The 13,474-nt window shown below is 39.1% G+C and overlaps 1 long non-coding RNA gene across 1 annotated transcript; it reads left to right on the top strand.

Annotated features, from left to right (window-relative positions):
- Positions 1–7,055: 7,055 nt before the first annotated feature.
- Positions 7,056–11,662, top strand: LOC115919310. The gene is made up of 4 exons (XR_004061792.1): positions 7,056–7,162; positions 8,300–8,444; positions 8,772–8,933; positions 9,375–11,662. It is a non-coding gene; the product is annotated as an uncharacterized LOC115919310 (long non-coding RNA).
- Positions 11,663–13,474: the final 1,812 nt, after the last annotated feature.

Below are 13,474 nucleotides of genomic sequence, written 5' to 3'. Positions count from 1 at the left end.
GGAGGGGTCACACTTTTCTCCCGACTTGTGAATAGGGGTAACCAGTGCCTGTTTCCATTGGGCTGGAACGATGCCACTGTTGTAGCTTTGTTGAAACAGGAAGGACAGTGGAGAAGCAATCTCGCGAGCTACCAACTTTAGGAGCTTGGGTGGGAGTTCATCAGGTCCGCTGGCCTTTGAAGGGTCCAGTTGTTGGAGGCGTTTCTCGACACCAGTCCTGTGAACATGCAGGTGACCAATAGTTGGGAAAGGAGAAGGTCCTTTCTGTACAAGAGGTTGGAGCTGGTGAGGAGTAAAGACAGACTGGAAGTAGTCGTTCAGTGTCTCTGCCTTGTCTAATGCTGAGGCGCATAGTTTAGATGGAGTACGCAAGGTAGGAATACCAATGTTTTCAGAACGACATGTCTTGATGTAAGACCAGAAAGACTTTGGGTTGTCCTTAAGGCTTGCCCCGATGATGTTGTTGACGTACTCACAACGTGCTCTGTGCACATTCTTGGCAACTTGGTTCCTGAATTGTCGGTAGGCTGTCCAAGCTGTGGAGCAAGACTGGCTGTGTGCCTTCTTGAATAGGCTATCTCTCTTCCTCATCTGGCGTTTCAAAGGAGGAGTAATCCAAGGAAGATGTTTCCTTCCTTTGCTCATTTTGGAAGGAATAAGCTCAGACAAACACCTGTTCAAGAAGTTGACAATGATGGACCAGTTTGTCTCCACTGATCTTCTTTCTGGATCTGATTGGAGGAATTCCGTCGCAAATTCGGCTGCTGCATCTCTCAGTTGCTGTTCGTCAGCTTTGTGGAACTGGTAGATCTTCCTCAGGGGCTTGACAGAGATCTTTGGATTTGCAGCAAGAGTAAAAGTGACGATGTTGTGGTCTGATATCCCAGACTTTACGCACACATTCTCAACCAGGGCGGGATTCGACGTCACAACTAGATCCAGGATGTTGTTGGATGAAGGTCGGGTGACTTCCCTGACTGTTTCGTTTCTTTCCAGTCTTTCTAGCTTTAGCTTAGTAGGTTCGTTTTATTCATTTCCTGTAATTAAATCATTTTGCATTACAATGACTAAAAAACAATGTGAAAGATATTACAATGCTCATTTCTGTTATATCATTACGTTTATTATGTGAAAAGAAAATGAAAAATAAATTCGCTCTGTATATTATAGAGCTACTACTTTTTTCAAAGGGCCTAAAATCTGGAACAGTTTGCCAGTCCATCACTTTAAAAAGAGATATAAAACCTTATTATTCAGTAGATATATTAGCAATGTTTGATCAGGTTTCTTTTACTTTTTTATTTTTTTAAAAATTGTTTCGTCGTTTTTTTGTGTTTTTGTTTGGTTTGCTGTCAATGTAAGAAACAGAAACCGATCTGTTTTTTTTTTTTATTTTATTAATCTTTTGGATATATATGCTTGTACAATGTACTTATTCTATCTTCAATCTGGGCTTGTACTCATACTCTCTTCTTATCCTAATTTCAAATTTTTCAGTTTTCTATAGGTGGCAGCACCAATAAGGCATTTCCTTTCTAGCTGCCTCCTCATTCACATAAATACTCACTTTTTCTATGTTTTTGTCCAGATCACCTTATATTGTATTATTATCTTATGTAATGTTTTGTTTATTTTGACTATATATCTTGTGATTTTGTATGTTATTGTATCTAAATGTTTTTTATGACGAATGGAATAAATTTGATTATCTTTTCTATGCTACTAGGCTCTCTCTGACTCTCACCCCCGTCTCTCTCTCTCTCTCTCTCTCTCTCTCTCTCTCTCTCATATTCGGAATGAAAATGTATTGCATGATGTTTGATATGATGGATAAAAGAGTATTGCTGTCCTCCATGTACTTTGTATAATACGTTAACTTTGTTCATACGTTCTATTATAAGTTCATTTCTTGTGAGATTAAAAAAAGGGTAGAACATTTATTCATCATTGAGAGATAAACCAAAACAATATATTATATTATATTATGTTTTATATATATATATATATATATATATATATATATATATTCTTTTTTTTCTTAACGCTCTAGCAGATTACTGAACCCAATAATTTAGATTAGGTCAGATGAGCATCCAGGGGCTCGCCTTAGGGTGATGGTTGGGTTCAGGGGGCAGAGCCCCGGAAGCTCCCGGCTTTAGGCATTTAATTACGTCAGATGAGCATATTATTATACCTTTTGACGCCAGCAGGGGCGTCGTTAGACCTTTTTCAGTGGGGGGGGGGGGGTGTAGAGGCCAACGATTACCGACAAAACTAGCCACCAATTACCGACAAAATTAAATGTCCAATATCTACAAATTCAACCCTATAAAATTAATCTGGGGCCGCCCGGAAGGCTAAATTGTTTTTCCTATGGACTATCTATGGTACTTGCATTATGCGCAAAATGTATAATTTCCTCGACGACGTAAATAAACGAATTATTTCTTCAATTTTGTCAGCATCATAGCTATATATTTTAATGCAGGCGCGGAGCTAGGATCTTATTTTGGGAGGGGCGGTAGTGAGCAAGAGAATCACTTAAAAGCGCGCTCATTAGGGGGGTTTGGGTGATGGGCCTGCCCGCGAAGCGCGGAAGCTTAGACGTTTCCTTAAATTATTAGGAAAAGAAGACGATTAATTGTACCGTTTTCGACTGGTAATCCTTGGCTGAATAAAGTTCCCCCCCCCCTCCCGCGCGAAAGCTTTGACGTTTCATTAAATTATTATAAAAAAGAAGACGATTTGCTGTACCGTCCTCGACTGTTTATCCTTTTCTGAATTCAGTTCCCCTCCCCCCTCCCGCGCAAAGCGCGGAAGCTTTGACGTTTCATTAAATTATGAGAAAAAGCAGACGATTCGGTGTACTGTTCTCGACTCTTAATTCTTGTCTGAATTTAGTTTCTCCCCCTCCCACGCGAAGCGCGGAAGCTTTGACGTTTCATTAAATTATGAGAAAAAGCAGACGTTTCGGTGTATTGTTCTCGACTCTTAATCCTTATCTGAATGAAGCTTCCCACTCCCGCGCGAAGCGCGGAAGTTTTGACGTTTTATTAAATTATTAGAGAAAGACGACGATTCGTCGTACTGTTTTCGACTCTTAATAAGCCTTATTCATCTGAACTCAGTTTCCCTCTTTCGCGCTTCGCGCGAAAGCTTTGACGTTTTCTTAAATTATAAGAGAAAGAAGACGATTCGTCGTACCGTTCTCGACTCGTCTAAATGAAGTTTTCCCCTTCTGCGCGAAGCGCGGAATTTTTGGCGTTTCATCACAATATAGAGAAAGGAAGACGATTCCTCGTAACGTTTTCGAATCTTTTTAAGCCCTATTCATCTGAATTCAGTTCCCCCTCTCGCGCGAGGCGCGAAATCTTTGACGTTTCCTCAAATTATTAGAGAAAGAACACGATTCGTTGTACCGTTTTCGACTTTTAATATTATAAGCCCTATTAATTTTGTCTGAATTCAGTTTCCCCGAAGCTCTGACGTTTCCTTGAATTATTAGAGAAAGAAGACGATTCGTCGTACCGTTCTCGACTCGTCTAAATGAAGTTTACCCCTTCTGCGCTAAGCGCGGAATTTTTGGCGTTTCATCACATTATAGAGAAAGGAAGACGATTCGTCGTACCGTTCTCGACTTGTCTAAATGAAGTTTCCCCTTTTGCGCGAAGCGCGGAATTTTTGGCGTTTCATCACAATATAGAGAAAGGAAGACGATTCTTCGTACCGTTTTCGAATCTTTTTAAGCCCTATTCATCTGAATTCAGTTTCCCCCTCTCGCGCGAAGCGCGAAAGCTTTGACGTTTCCTCAAATTATTAGAGAAAGAACACGATTCGTTGTACCGTTTTCGACTTTTAATAAGCCCTATTTGTCTGAATTCAGTTTCCCACTCTCGCGCGAAGCGCGGAAGCTTTGACGTTTCCTTAAATTATTAGAGAAAGAAGACGATTTGTTGTAGGCCTACGGTTCTCGACTCGTCTAAATGAAGTTTCATCACAATATAAAGAAAGGAAAACGATTCGTCGTACCGTTGTTGACTCTTAAAACTTGTTTGAATTTAGTTTCCCCGAAAATTTTAAACCTCTGATTTCTTTAGCTGATATTATAGGAAAGTCAAACTTCGAGAAAATACAAGTATTGTAGTTGTAGTCACTCTCGAAGTCGTCACATCGGATAAGAAGTCACAGTTCGTAGGGAAAAAAGCTTGTCGGCCGACCGGCAATATATTACATCTCACCGACTTCAAATTTCTGCATTGAAGTACACGAGGATCGAGCAAGAATACCGATACAGCTGACCCGACACAGCAACATATTTGACCGTGTCTTTCTTGCTCCCTCGACGAGACGACTCCACCCAACAACCCCCTTCTCTCTTTTACTCCCACTCCTCCTCTCTCAGACTCTTACCTCCCCTCTCTCTCCTCTCTTTCACCCCCCGTTTCTTTTGTTTCCCTTTCACATTTCTTTCTTCTTTTTTCCTTTTCTTTCTTTTCTTTCTTTTCCTTTCTTTCCTCTCCTCCCTCTTTTTCTTTTTTCTCTTTCTTTCTTCTCTTTTCTTTCTTTTCTTTCTTTTCTTTTCCTTTCTTTCCTTTTTTTTCCTTTCTTTCTTTTCTTTTCCTTTTCTTTTTTTCTTTTCTTTCCCTTTCTCTCTCTTTTTTCCCCTCTCTTTTTTCCCCTCCCCCTTTTCTCTTTTTCCCGACGGCAGCGCAATTTTACCGACAATATCCTGACAGGTGGGGGTGTCGCACCCCCACACCCCCCCCCTTTGGCGACGCCCCTGGCTGGCAGGTCACTAATTGGCGTGGGGTCTAGGGGGCGGAACCCCAAGAAGTTCAGGGGTTTTAGGCAATTCTTTCTTTTCCTTCTTTTCTTTTCCTTTTTTCCCTTTCTTTTCCTTTCTTTCTTTTCTTTTCCTTTTCTTTTTTTCTTTTCTTTCCCTTTCCCTCTCTTTTTCCCCCTCTCTTTTCCCCCCCTTTTCTCTTTTTCCCGACGGCAGCGCAATTTTACCGACAATATCCTGACAGGTGGGGGGTGTCGCACCCCCACACCCCCTTTGGCGACGCCCCTGGCTGGCAGGTCACTAATTGGCGTGGGGTCTAGGGGGCGGAACCCCAAGAAGTTCAGGGGTTTTAGGCAATTTATAACGGTCAGACAAGCACCCCAGGTGGGGTCGAGGGGGCGGAGCCCCAGAAACTTCGGGGTTTTAGGCATTTAATTACGGTCAGATGAACACATTTTGATACCTTATTTGTGACACTGGCAGGACACTAATTGGCGTGAGGTCCAGGGGGCCGATACCCCAGAAGCTCAAGGGTTTTAAGCATTAAATTACCGTCAGATTAGCATCCAGCCGTCCGCCTTAGAGCCCTGGGGTCCAGGCGCAGAGCCAAGTCAAGGGGTTTTAGGCATTTAATTACGGTCAGATGAACACATTTTGATACTTTATTTGTGACACTGGCCGGACACTAATTGGCGTGAGGTCCAGGGAGCCGAGACCCCAGAAGCTCAGGAGTTTTAAGCATTAAATAACCGTCAGATGAGAATCCAGGTGCCTGACTTTGGGCCCTAGGTGAAATCCAGGAGGCAGAGCCCCCGGAAGCTCAGGGGTTCTAAGGCATTTAATCACGGTCAGATGAGCAATTTTAATTTTTTTAATTTTTGGCCCCCGAAATTGGAAAATTACGTCGTCAGATATTTCGTTCAGTGGCTTGTTCGGGGGGGGGGGGGGAGGAACACTTTTTTTTTATAGCTTTCTTTAGCACAACAAATTTTTGCCAGGGGGGGGGGGCGGATCCGCCACTGCCTCCCTGAATAGTGCACATAAAGGGGTCTGTTGCCAAAACATTGTGTTTGGAAATTTGCCAAATAAAAATCCAAAGATTTTGTTTTATTTAAAATAAAAATGTTGAGTAGACACCTCCGGCATCGAGCTGGTGGCAGAAGGGTGTTAGCGCGGCGAGCGACTTTTTTTTTGATGGGGTGTCTTGTCTAGGCTAGATTTTTTTTATATTTGGCAGATCTATTCGACTACGAATAATCGAAGAAACAAAATATCGCATGTATCTTCTGACAAACATTTCTAGTTAATTGTAGTCAGATTGTAAAGCAAAAAAAAAAAAAAAAAAATGTGTTTATCACGACAGGAATGTTATATGCACGTCGATTAGTTTGTTGTTAGGCCCGACATGTATATAAAACTTGAATTAAAGGTAAAGACCAGTATTGGAAACGCCCCAATTTCAAAAAATGAAATGGAAGCTCTCATTACCAATCATGTGAAAGAATATGTTTTGACTAATACATGATGATAACAAATTTGCCGGCAAACCGCCTACTAATTCATATATTTGGTAAATCAGTGTTTCTCTCATGGTCTGTAAGAGATACCCAGCAAACACAAAACGTTTTTAGAACGTTTACAGAACGTTCTTATCAGGTTCCGTACGTCTTAGTCCATATTAAACGTTTAAAAAACGTTTATATAACGTCTAAGTTGGGACTTTACATTCGCTGCGGAGCTAGATCTTTTGAAGACGTTCAGAAAACGTTTTTTGGACGTTACAAATTAAACGTTCTTGGATAGGTCCTGTAAAACGTTTACAGAACGTTTTATTCAGACGTATTTTGTTGAATTTATTTTTTATGTCCAAATAAATATTTCTTAAAAAATACCAGCTGGCGAAATTAGGCCACTTGCATACGCATGGGGGGGGGGGTCGAGGTATGTCAAACTGATGCACTCCTGTGGCGTAGCGATGTAGGGAGGCACGTGCCCCCAATAATTTTGAGGGGAAAAAATAGAAAACATAAGGTGAAATTATTTGAAGAAAAAAGAAATATATAAGGAGTGACCCCTCCCCCTCACATAATGTTTGTGCCCCCCCCCCCCCCCCCCCCCCCCCCCCCCCCCCCCCCCATCAGTCCGACCGCGCTACATCATTTATTATGCTCCATTCAACCACGTGTATACAAAGTGCGTACGCACCGTATATAATAGTACCACTGTATAGGTCAGTGAATCGTATCCAGCGCGGCCGGTGCGGCGCGCTCGCTCCACCGTGTACCAGAGCTTGCCGCGTGTTTTAAACTGACTGACGAGTTGACTGCTTGATGACGTGACTTCGAGATTTCAAATAATCTGTTAGACTGCGACACCGAGGTAAGCGTTATTTTAACATTTTGATATCTGTAAGGAATTTAAGCTTTGTTTGATTGATTTTTAAGCATGTAAAATGAAATAAAATATTGATTATTTGCATTAAAACTAAAAGTACGGCAGACTCTATGTTGCATGTGCAGGCCGTTGAAACTTTCATTGCATTGACTGGTATGGTAATTGGGTAGGCTAGGGTATGTGCACACATAACTCCAGGAAGCTCCGATGCCGAACGGCGTCGGAGCTTCTTGGAGTTAGTGCATACATAGCTGCGAGTTAGTGCATACATAGCTGCATTACTATCCTGGTTGTGTGTATTAAAAGCTGTGCTATTGATACTCAACATTTCAAACACCACTGTACAAAACTCTTTCACTAAAAATCGGTACTTTAGTGACAATTGATGACACCTAAATAGCAGTAGTCTGTCTAGATTCTAGTCTAATAAAATACAATTTGTTCAACTTACCGATGTTATTTTGTTAGAAAGAACAATTTAGAAATTCAAATTGTCTAGATCTACTGTCAAAATTTGCTTACAGCCGCATCGGCATGATTGTATTATGTGTGTATTGACTATTCCTTTTGAGCAAATGCTGCCTAAAAGTATTAACACGTAGTGCAGTGCTAGAGGTCAATACGCATAATAGCATGGACTTTTTGCTGGAGTGGGTATGTGCGCATGGCTCGTTACATTACATGGTAATCGGATGATTAAAACAGTTGAGTTGTTAACTTTGCTGTCTGGAAAAATCATTGAAAGTTCCCATCGGGATATAAAATGCTATTTCGTGAAGAAAATAAGTCCCTCGACTACCAGCTCATTTCGCGACTTATTAACTCTTCCCTCAATAGCATTTAAAATCCCAGTGGAACATTCCATGCTTTTCCCTCCACCACCATTTAGCAACTTTATATTATCCCACCCCCTATTACAACAGGCTCCCCAAACCACCTTTTTTGTATGGAAATTGTTTTTTTAGAAATATCGCGACCTAGATCTATAGGCCTATCGTGTTCTCAATTTCGTCTCTTTAAAAAAAATCTTTTTAGTTCAGATGACACATTATTTAAAGAAATTGATTTCCAATAACGTAGATTAATAACTTAAGGATTGATTTGTTTTATTTTTACATACAGGCAACTATGTGAAAGCGCAAAAGCATCGCCAGGAAGGCAGAGGACACGTCAAACCTGGTATCGGAAGATGATGCTGTGTAGAAGCGAAAAAGACGTCTTCCCCAGAGATTTAGCAAATCTTCTAGTGATTCCGGAATTGACGCTGGTAAGTATTTGTCTCTTGATGGTTAGTAGTGCTTGGTTCGGCCAGAGACGTATAATTTACATCTTATTTCTTGTTTTCTTCAAAATCCGACAGATGAAAACCTAATATAATTTATTTGGGATAGCTAGACCTGCTTTGTGTCCCAGCCATGCAAAATGATGATTAATAGATGTGGCACCATTCCGGCAAAACTGGAAATTAATTTGTAATCTAGGCATAAATTTCGGACAAGAAGTTTGCATTACCCAAAAGTTTGTTCAGTTTATGAGAATTCTTGTCATGTCTTGATATCCCTTTTAACATCTGCAATGTGTCTCTACTTTTCAGATCTTGAATCGGTTAGGACCAAAGAAAACAACATGTACGCGGAGGAACGATTAAGGCTGTGGCAGCAGAGATACCAATGCCGAAACTGAATGCGAAGTCCAAGTCCACATCACATTTTTCAGTTCCAACCCACAACTCCAGCAAGGGCTCGGGCTTCGGAAAGTAAGTTTTTTTCAGAAATTCAGATAGCATTTCACAAACGAAAGTTTCTGAGGGTTTTTTTATCATCAGAACATATACTGTAGAGCGTATAAACTAACAAAACAACATTTGCCATTTGTACTAAGTTGCTACACTAAAATACTGTTGGATTGGATAAGAGAGGCAGATTATCTCTGCGTACATGTAATTTATTTCATCAACAAGGCATGGGTATAGTTTTCTTACAGAAGAGTCGCTTTGAAATCCTTACAGTATGTATACTTTGTTGGAAGCGCTGCACAGGTGTCGTCTTTGAAGCTGGGTGATATATTCCTGAAGTGACTAAATTTTTCAGCTATCAAACATATCTCGCCAAAATATCCTATTAATTTGCTGTCAAACTTTTTAATGACTTGAACTGTTATTATAATGTATTTTATGTGTCTGTTTTTTTCTTCTCAGGCAATTTTCAAGTGCAGGTACTGTGTACGCTGCAGAGGCTGGAGGAAGGGCAGCAGCAGCTGAAGCAGTTGGTACAAAAACTGCTTTTGTCCAAATCGGGAGCGGCCGTTGATGTGGAAGACCTGAGGGAGCCGTTTACCAAACCAGTGAACACCAAATTTTCATTCAAGGTAGATTAAGATACCTTCATTCAGGGGCAATGCAAAAATCCTAAAACTCGTATTGAAACCAAATTTGACCATTTCAGCTAATAATGGAGAAACTTTATCAGCGACATAACAGTTTTGTTGGTGCATCTTTTTTAATTGAATTGCCATCATCTTGTTGAGAATGCAAGACAAAGTTGTATAGGTCTGTAAATTTACTACTTTTTGTAAGGATGCTGAAACCGATGGCCCGAATTCACAAAGGAGGTTTGAGCTCAAACCTTGGTTTTCGTACGTCATATGACGCGTTTTACGCGTTTTTTACAAACCTGGTTTGTAAAGAACAAAAGGAGGTTTGGCGAAACAAAAGGAGGTTTGAGCTCAAACCTTGGTCTGAGCTCAAACCTTGCTTTGTGAATTCGGGCCAATGTGTGTGCTGCCAAACTCTCTTATAACCTTGTCTTCTATATTCATAGACCCTTAAATTTGAGTATTTATATTTGCCTGTTAATAATTCATATCAACTCAATTCTATCAGTTTATTGTAAAAAGCTTTTTGTAGATTGTTCATGTGTTTTGTGTTGATTTTATATTTGAAGTAAGATGCAAGGCTTCCGGGAAATCTTAACCTGCCCACTAAATCTTTGGTCGATCAAAAGGACAATTTTTTACTGGGATTTAAAGGGGAAATCTACCCTAGAAATTTCACTGCTTCAATCAAAGGAGACAAATTTGAACAAAATTAAAAATAAGAAATGGGCAAACTCGGTAAGGAAACTACTCTTTTTTTTTTTTTACATTTTCTAGTAAATTACTCCCGGCTATTCAAATTGACAATGCTGATGACATCTTGAGTAGCTCTAAATTCACTTTGTGCACAAAATTTCACATTTTCTAACCCCCATAGTCAAAGCATGTTGTGTAGAAAGCTACTCGTCATTAGTAATCTGAACATACTCTGATTAAAAGCTGTGGAAATGTGTAACTTTAAGGAAAATTTAGAAAATATGAAATTTTGAGTACAAAGTTGATGGATAGCTACTCACAGTGGTGTCATCAGTGTTGCCAATTTGTAGAGCTGAAACGAGTGTAGTTTCCTTGTTTTTTTTTGGCCGTACTTTCACTTGAAATGTGACTTCTCAAAATAGTCACATTTTTATCACTTGTAGAAGTTGATGAGAAAGTAAATACATGTACTCTTTTGAATAGTTATAATTTGCACCGGATGATGAAGCTAATCCTGGGTGGAGGCACATAGCTAAATCGGTTATTCACATGTATTTAATGATAATTTGTGACATTTTGTTAAAAGGTTCTGGTGAATTTGATATAGTACACAAAAAATTCAATCCACTATTTGGTTTTACCAAAGATCAAGACTTATTATAGAAAGATTTCTTAATCATTTGCTGGGGCATCTTTTTGGCATGAATTGCCAGGTTCTGTAAATAACTCAAATTGCTTTTATAAAGTGTGTTACCAAAGTTGCTATATGTGTGCTGCCAAATTATTGACACTATTCAAAGTATTCATTTTATCTTGCCTTGTTTATTCATAGAGACATAGACCCGTGAATTATATGAGTATTCATATTTGCCAGTTAATGAGGCATATCTTCAACTCATCTATCATTTTCTTATGTTTTATTTTTAGATTGTTCATGTGTTATGTATCTATAGTTTTAAAGGGATAGTTTAGTATTGGTCAAACTTAACTTTAAAACCAAAACCTGCACCATCACGGTGCAAAGTAATAATTACAAACGGCCAAGTAAAGCCCCTGTTATTATTCAAAATGACCCGTTACTTTCAGTTTCTGCATTTAATGTTTGTTAAAATAATAATTAAATAAATATCTATATCAATTGCTTTTTAAAGAACTGTTCAGATTTGTTTTCTTCAAAGTAGTCTTCAAGCATTTTTAATATTTTGAATACAAATATATTTATGGATATTTCAGCCTTTTATGAATCGATATTGATCAAATAACAATTTATTCTGAATATTAGAATTGTATGTTCTTTCGGGGGCACTTCGGGAAATACCAATACTCTTTTTCAAATATACATGATGTACTGTATTGCCAAGCCTTTGTACATATTTTGTAAATATGTTTGATAATAAATTCATAAAATCAATCAAATACATGTGTGACCTAGCGTTTATTAAAAATTCACTGTATATTGGACGTTCTCAAAAGTTTTTCTGAACGTTCTTAAAACGTTTCCAGGACATTCTAGACGTTCTTAAAAGGTTTTCTGAACGTTCTCAAAACGTTTCCAGGACGTTCTAGACGTTCGTAAAAGGTTTTCTAAACGTTTTCAAAACGTTTCCAGTACATTCTACACGTTCTTAAAAGGTTCTCTTGGACGTTATAGACGTTCTTTAAACGTCCTGGAAACGTTCGAGACGTTTTTAAAAGGTTTTCCGGACGTTTTTAAGGTTCTTAAAACGTTCTTAAAACGTCCCAAACGTCCGACAGGTTTTCTGCAGGTCCTTGCACTTGAAAGCAAATCTATAAAAGGTTTTTTATTGGTTCTAAAAACGTTTAGAAAACGTTCAAAAAACGTCCAGTTGGAACGTTCCAAAAGACGTCCAAAACCTACCACAAATGGACGTCTTTAGAACGTTTTCACAAAACGTTTAGGAAACCAATTTGGAACCTTTTTAGAACGTTCAGAAAACGTCCGATTGTTAGTTGGGTATATACATCTTTCTGTGTATAGTGCTTGTAACTTTACGAAGAATGGGCCAAATTTCTTCATTCTGATGATTCCAGAACCTTGCAGATGCTAGATGCTAGATGATCAACCTTTTCTGATCGATTCCACAACGTTTCTTTCACAATGCAATCGCATGACCATAACTGGTCTTTACCTTTAAGTTGACTTGTCGGACACAGGACATTCGTCTTGAATAAGGCAGACATGGACCAGAGTGTGGTTATAAGGGAGGGGTGTGGGAAAAGCTTAGCTTGTAAAAGTCAGGTCTCCCAAAGCAACCATCATAATACAAACGCAATTAAAAGCGGCCTGTCATCAAGTCATAAGTCATAGCTTGTATATCATTCATGAACTCACCTTGGAGATGTATACACAACTACATATCTTTGTGCGCTTAGAAACACCCGTATTAATTAGCGCCTAATAAATGTTGTGTATTATTATTATATCTTGGAGTCCATCTACACAAACAAAAAGCTTTGGCTTAGTTGGAATTACCAAATTACTAAAAAGTTATCCATTGACCCATTCAGTCTCTGATAGCGACGCTTGTTCTGCTGATCTGTGAGACTGCATGTGCGTCTTGCTCCATACCTCCATTGATGTACGTACAACTTGCTATAGGCCGTCTCTTTCCAAATTCATTTTCTCCAAAAAAATTTAAAAAAGAATACAAAAGAAAATAAGCAGAAGGAAAGGGGATGGAAAGAGAAAGAATCCTAAAAAAAGTCATTTATGACATGAAATTGTACATATATATATATATATATATATATAAATAATTCATACAATAGTGTGTGGCAAAAATAGTCAACTGTGATGACTGATTGCCAAACAAAATCAAATCAAGAAAGAAAGAAATATATGGCCTGATCATAATTATAGAGATATAGCTCTATGGGCCTGATGCGCCTCTATTAAAATACACGCACGGTTGTTTCTTCGATCCGTTGAGCTGAGGCTAGGCTCCACTGCAAGGGGACTATAGGAACGTTGACAAACATCAGTGTTTATTATTAAGGATATATTGACTGCTTTGAGAGGCATAGTGGTTTCTATAGGGTCAAGGGAAACTCACAACCTGCTATGACCCCAAGGCGCTTGCGCCGCGGGGTCATAGCAGGTTGTGAGTTTCCCGAGACCCTATAGAAACAACTATGCCTCGAATATTAAAAGCAGTCAATATATATTTTATATACCGAAAAAAAGGAAAATGTTGACTCACCCATTTA

The sequence above is a fragment of the Strongylocentrotus purpuratus genome, unplaced genomic scaffold (assembly GCF_000002235.5).
Source record: "Strongylocentrotus purpuratus isolate Spur 01 unplaced genomic scaffold, Spur_5.0 spur5_scaffold_6, whole genome shotgun sequence".
Taxonomy (NCBI): Eukaryota; Metazoa; Echinodermata; class Echinoidea; order Camarodonta; family Strongylocentrotidae; genus Strongylocentrotus; species Strongylocentrotus purpuratus.
This window is presented reverse-complemented; position numbering and strand designations above follow the sequence as displayed.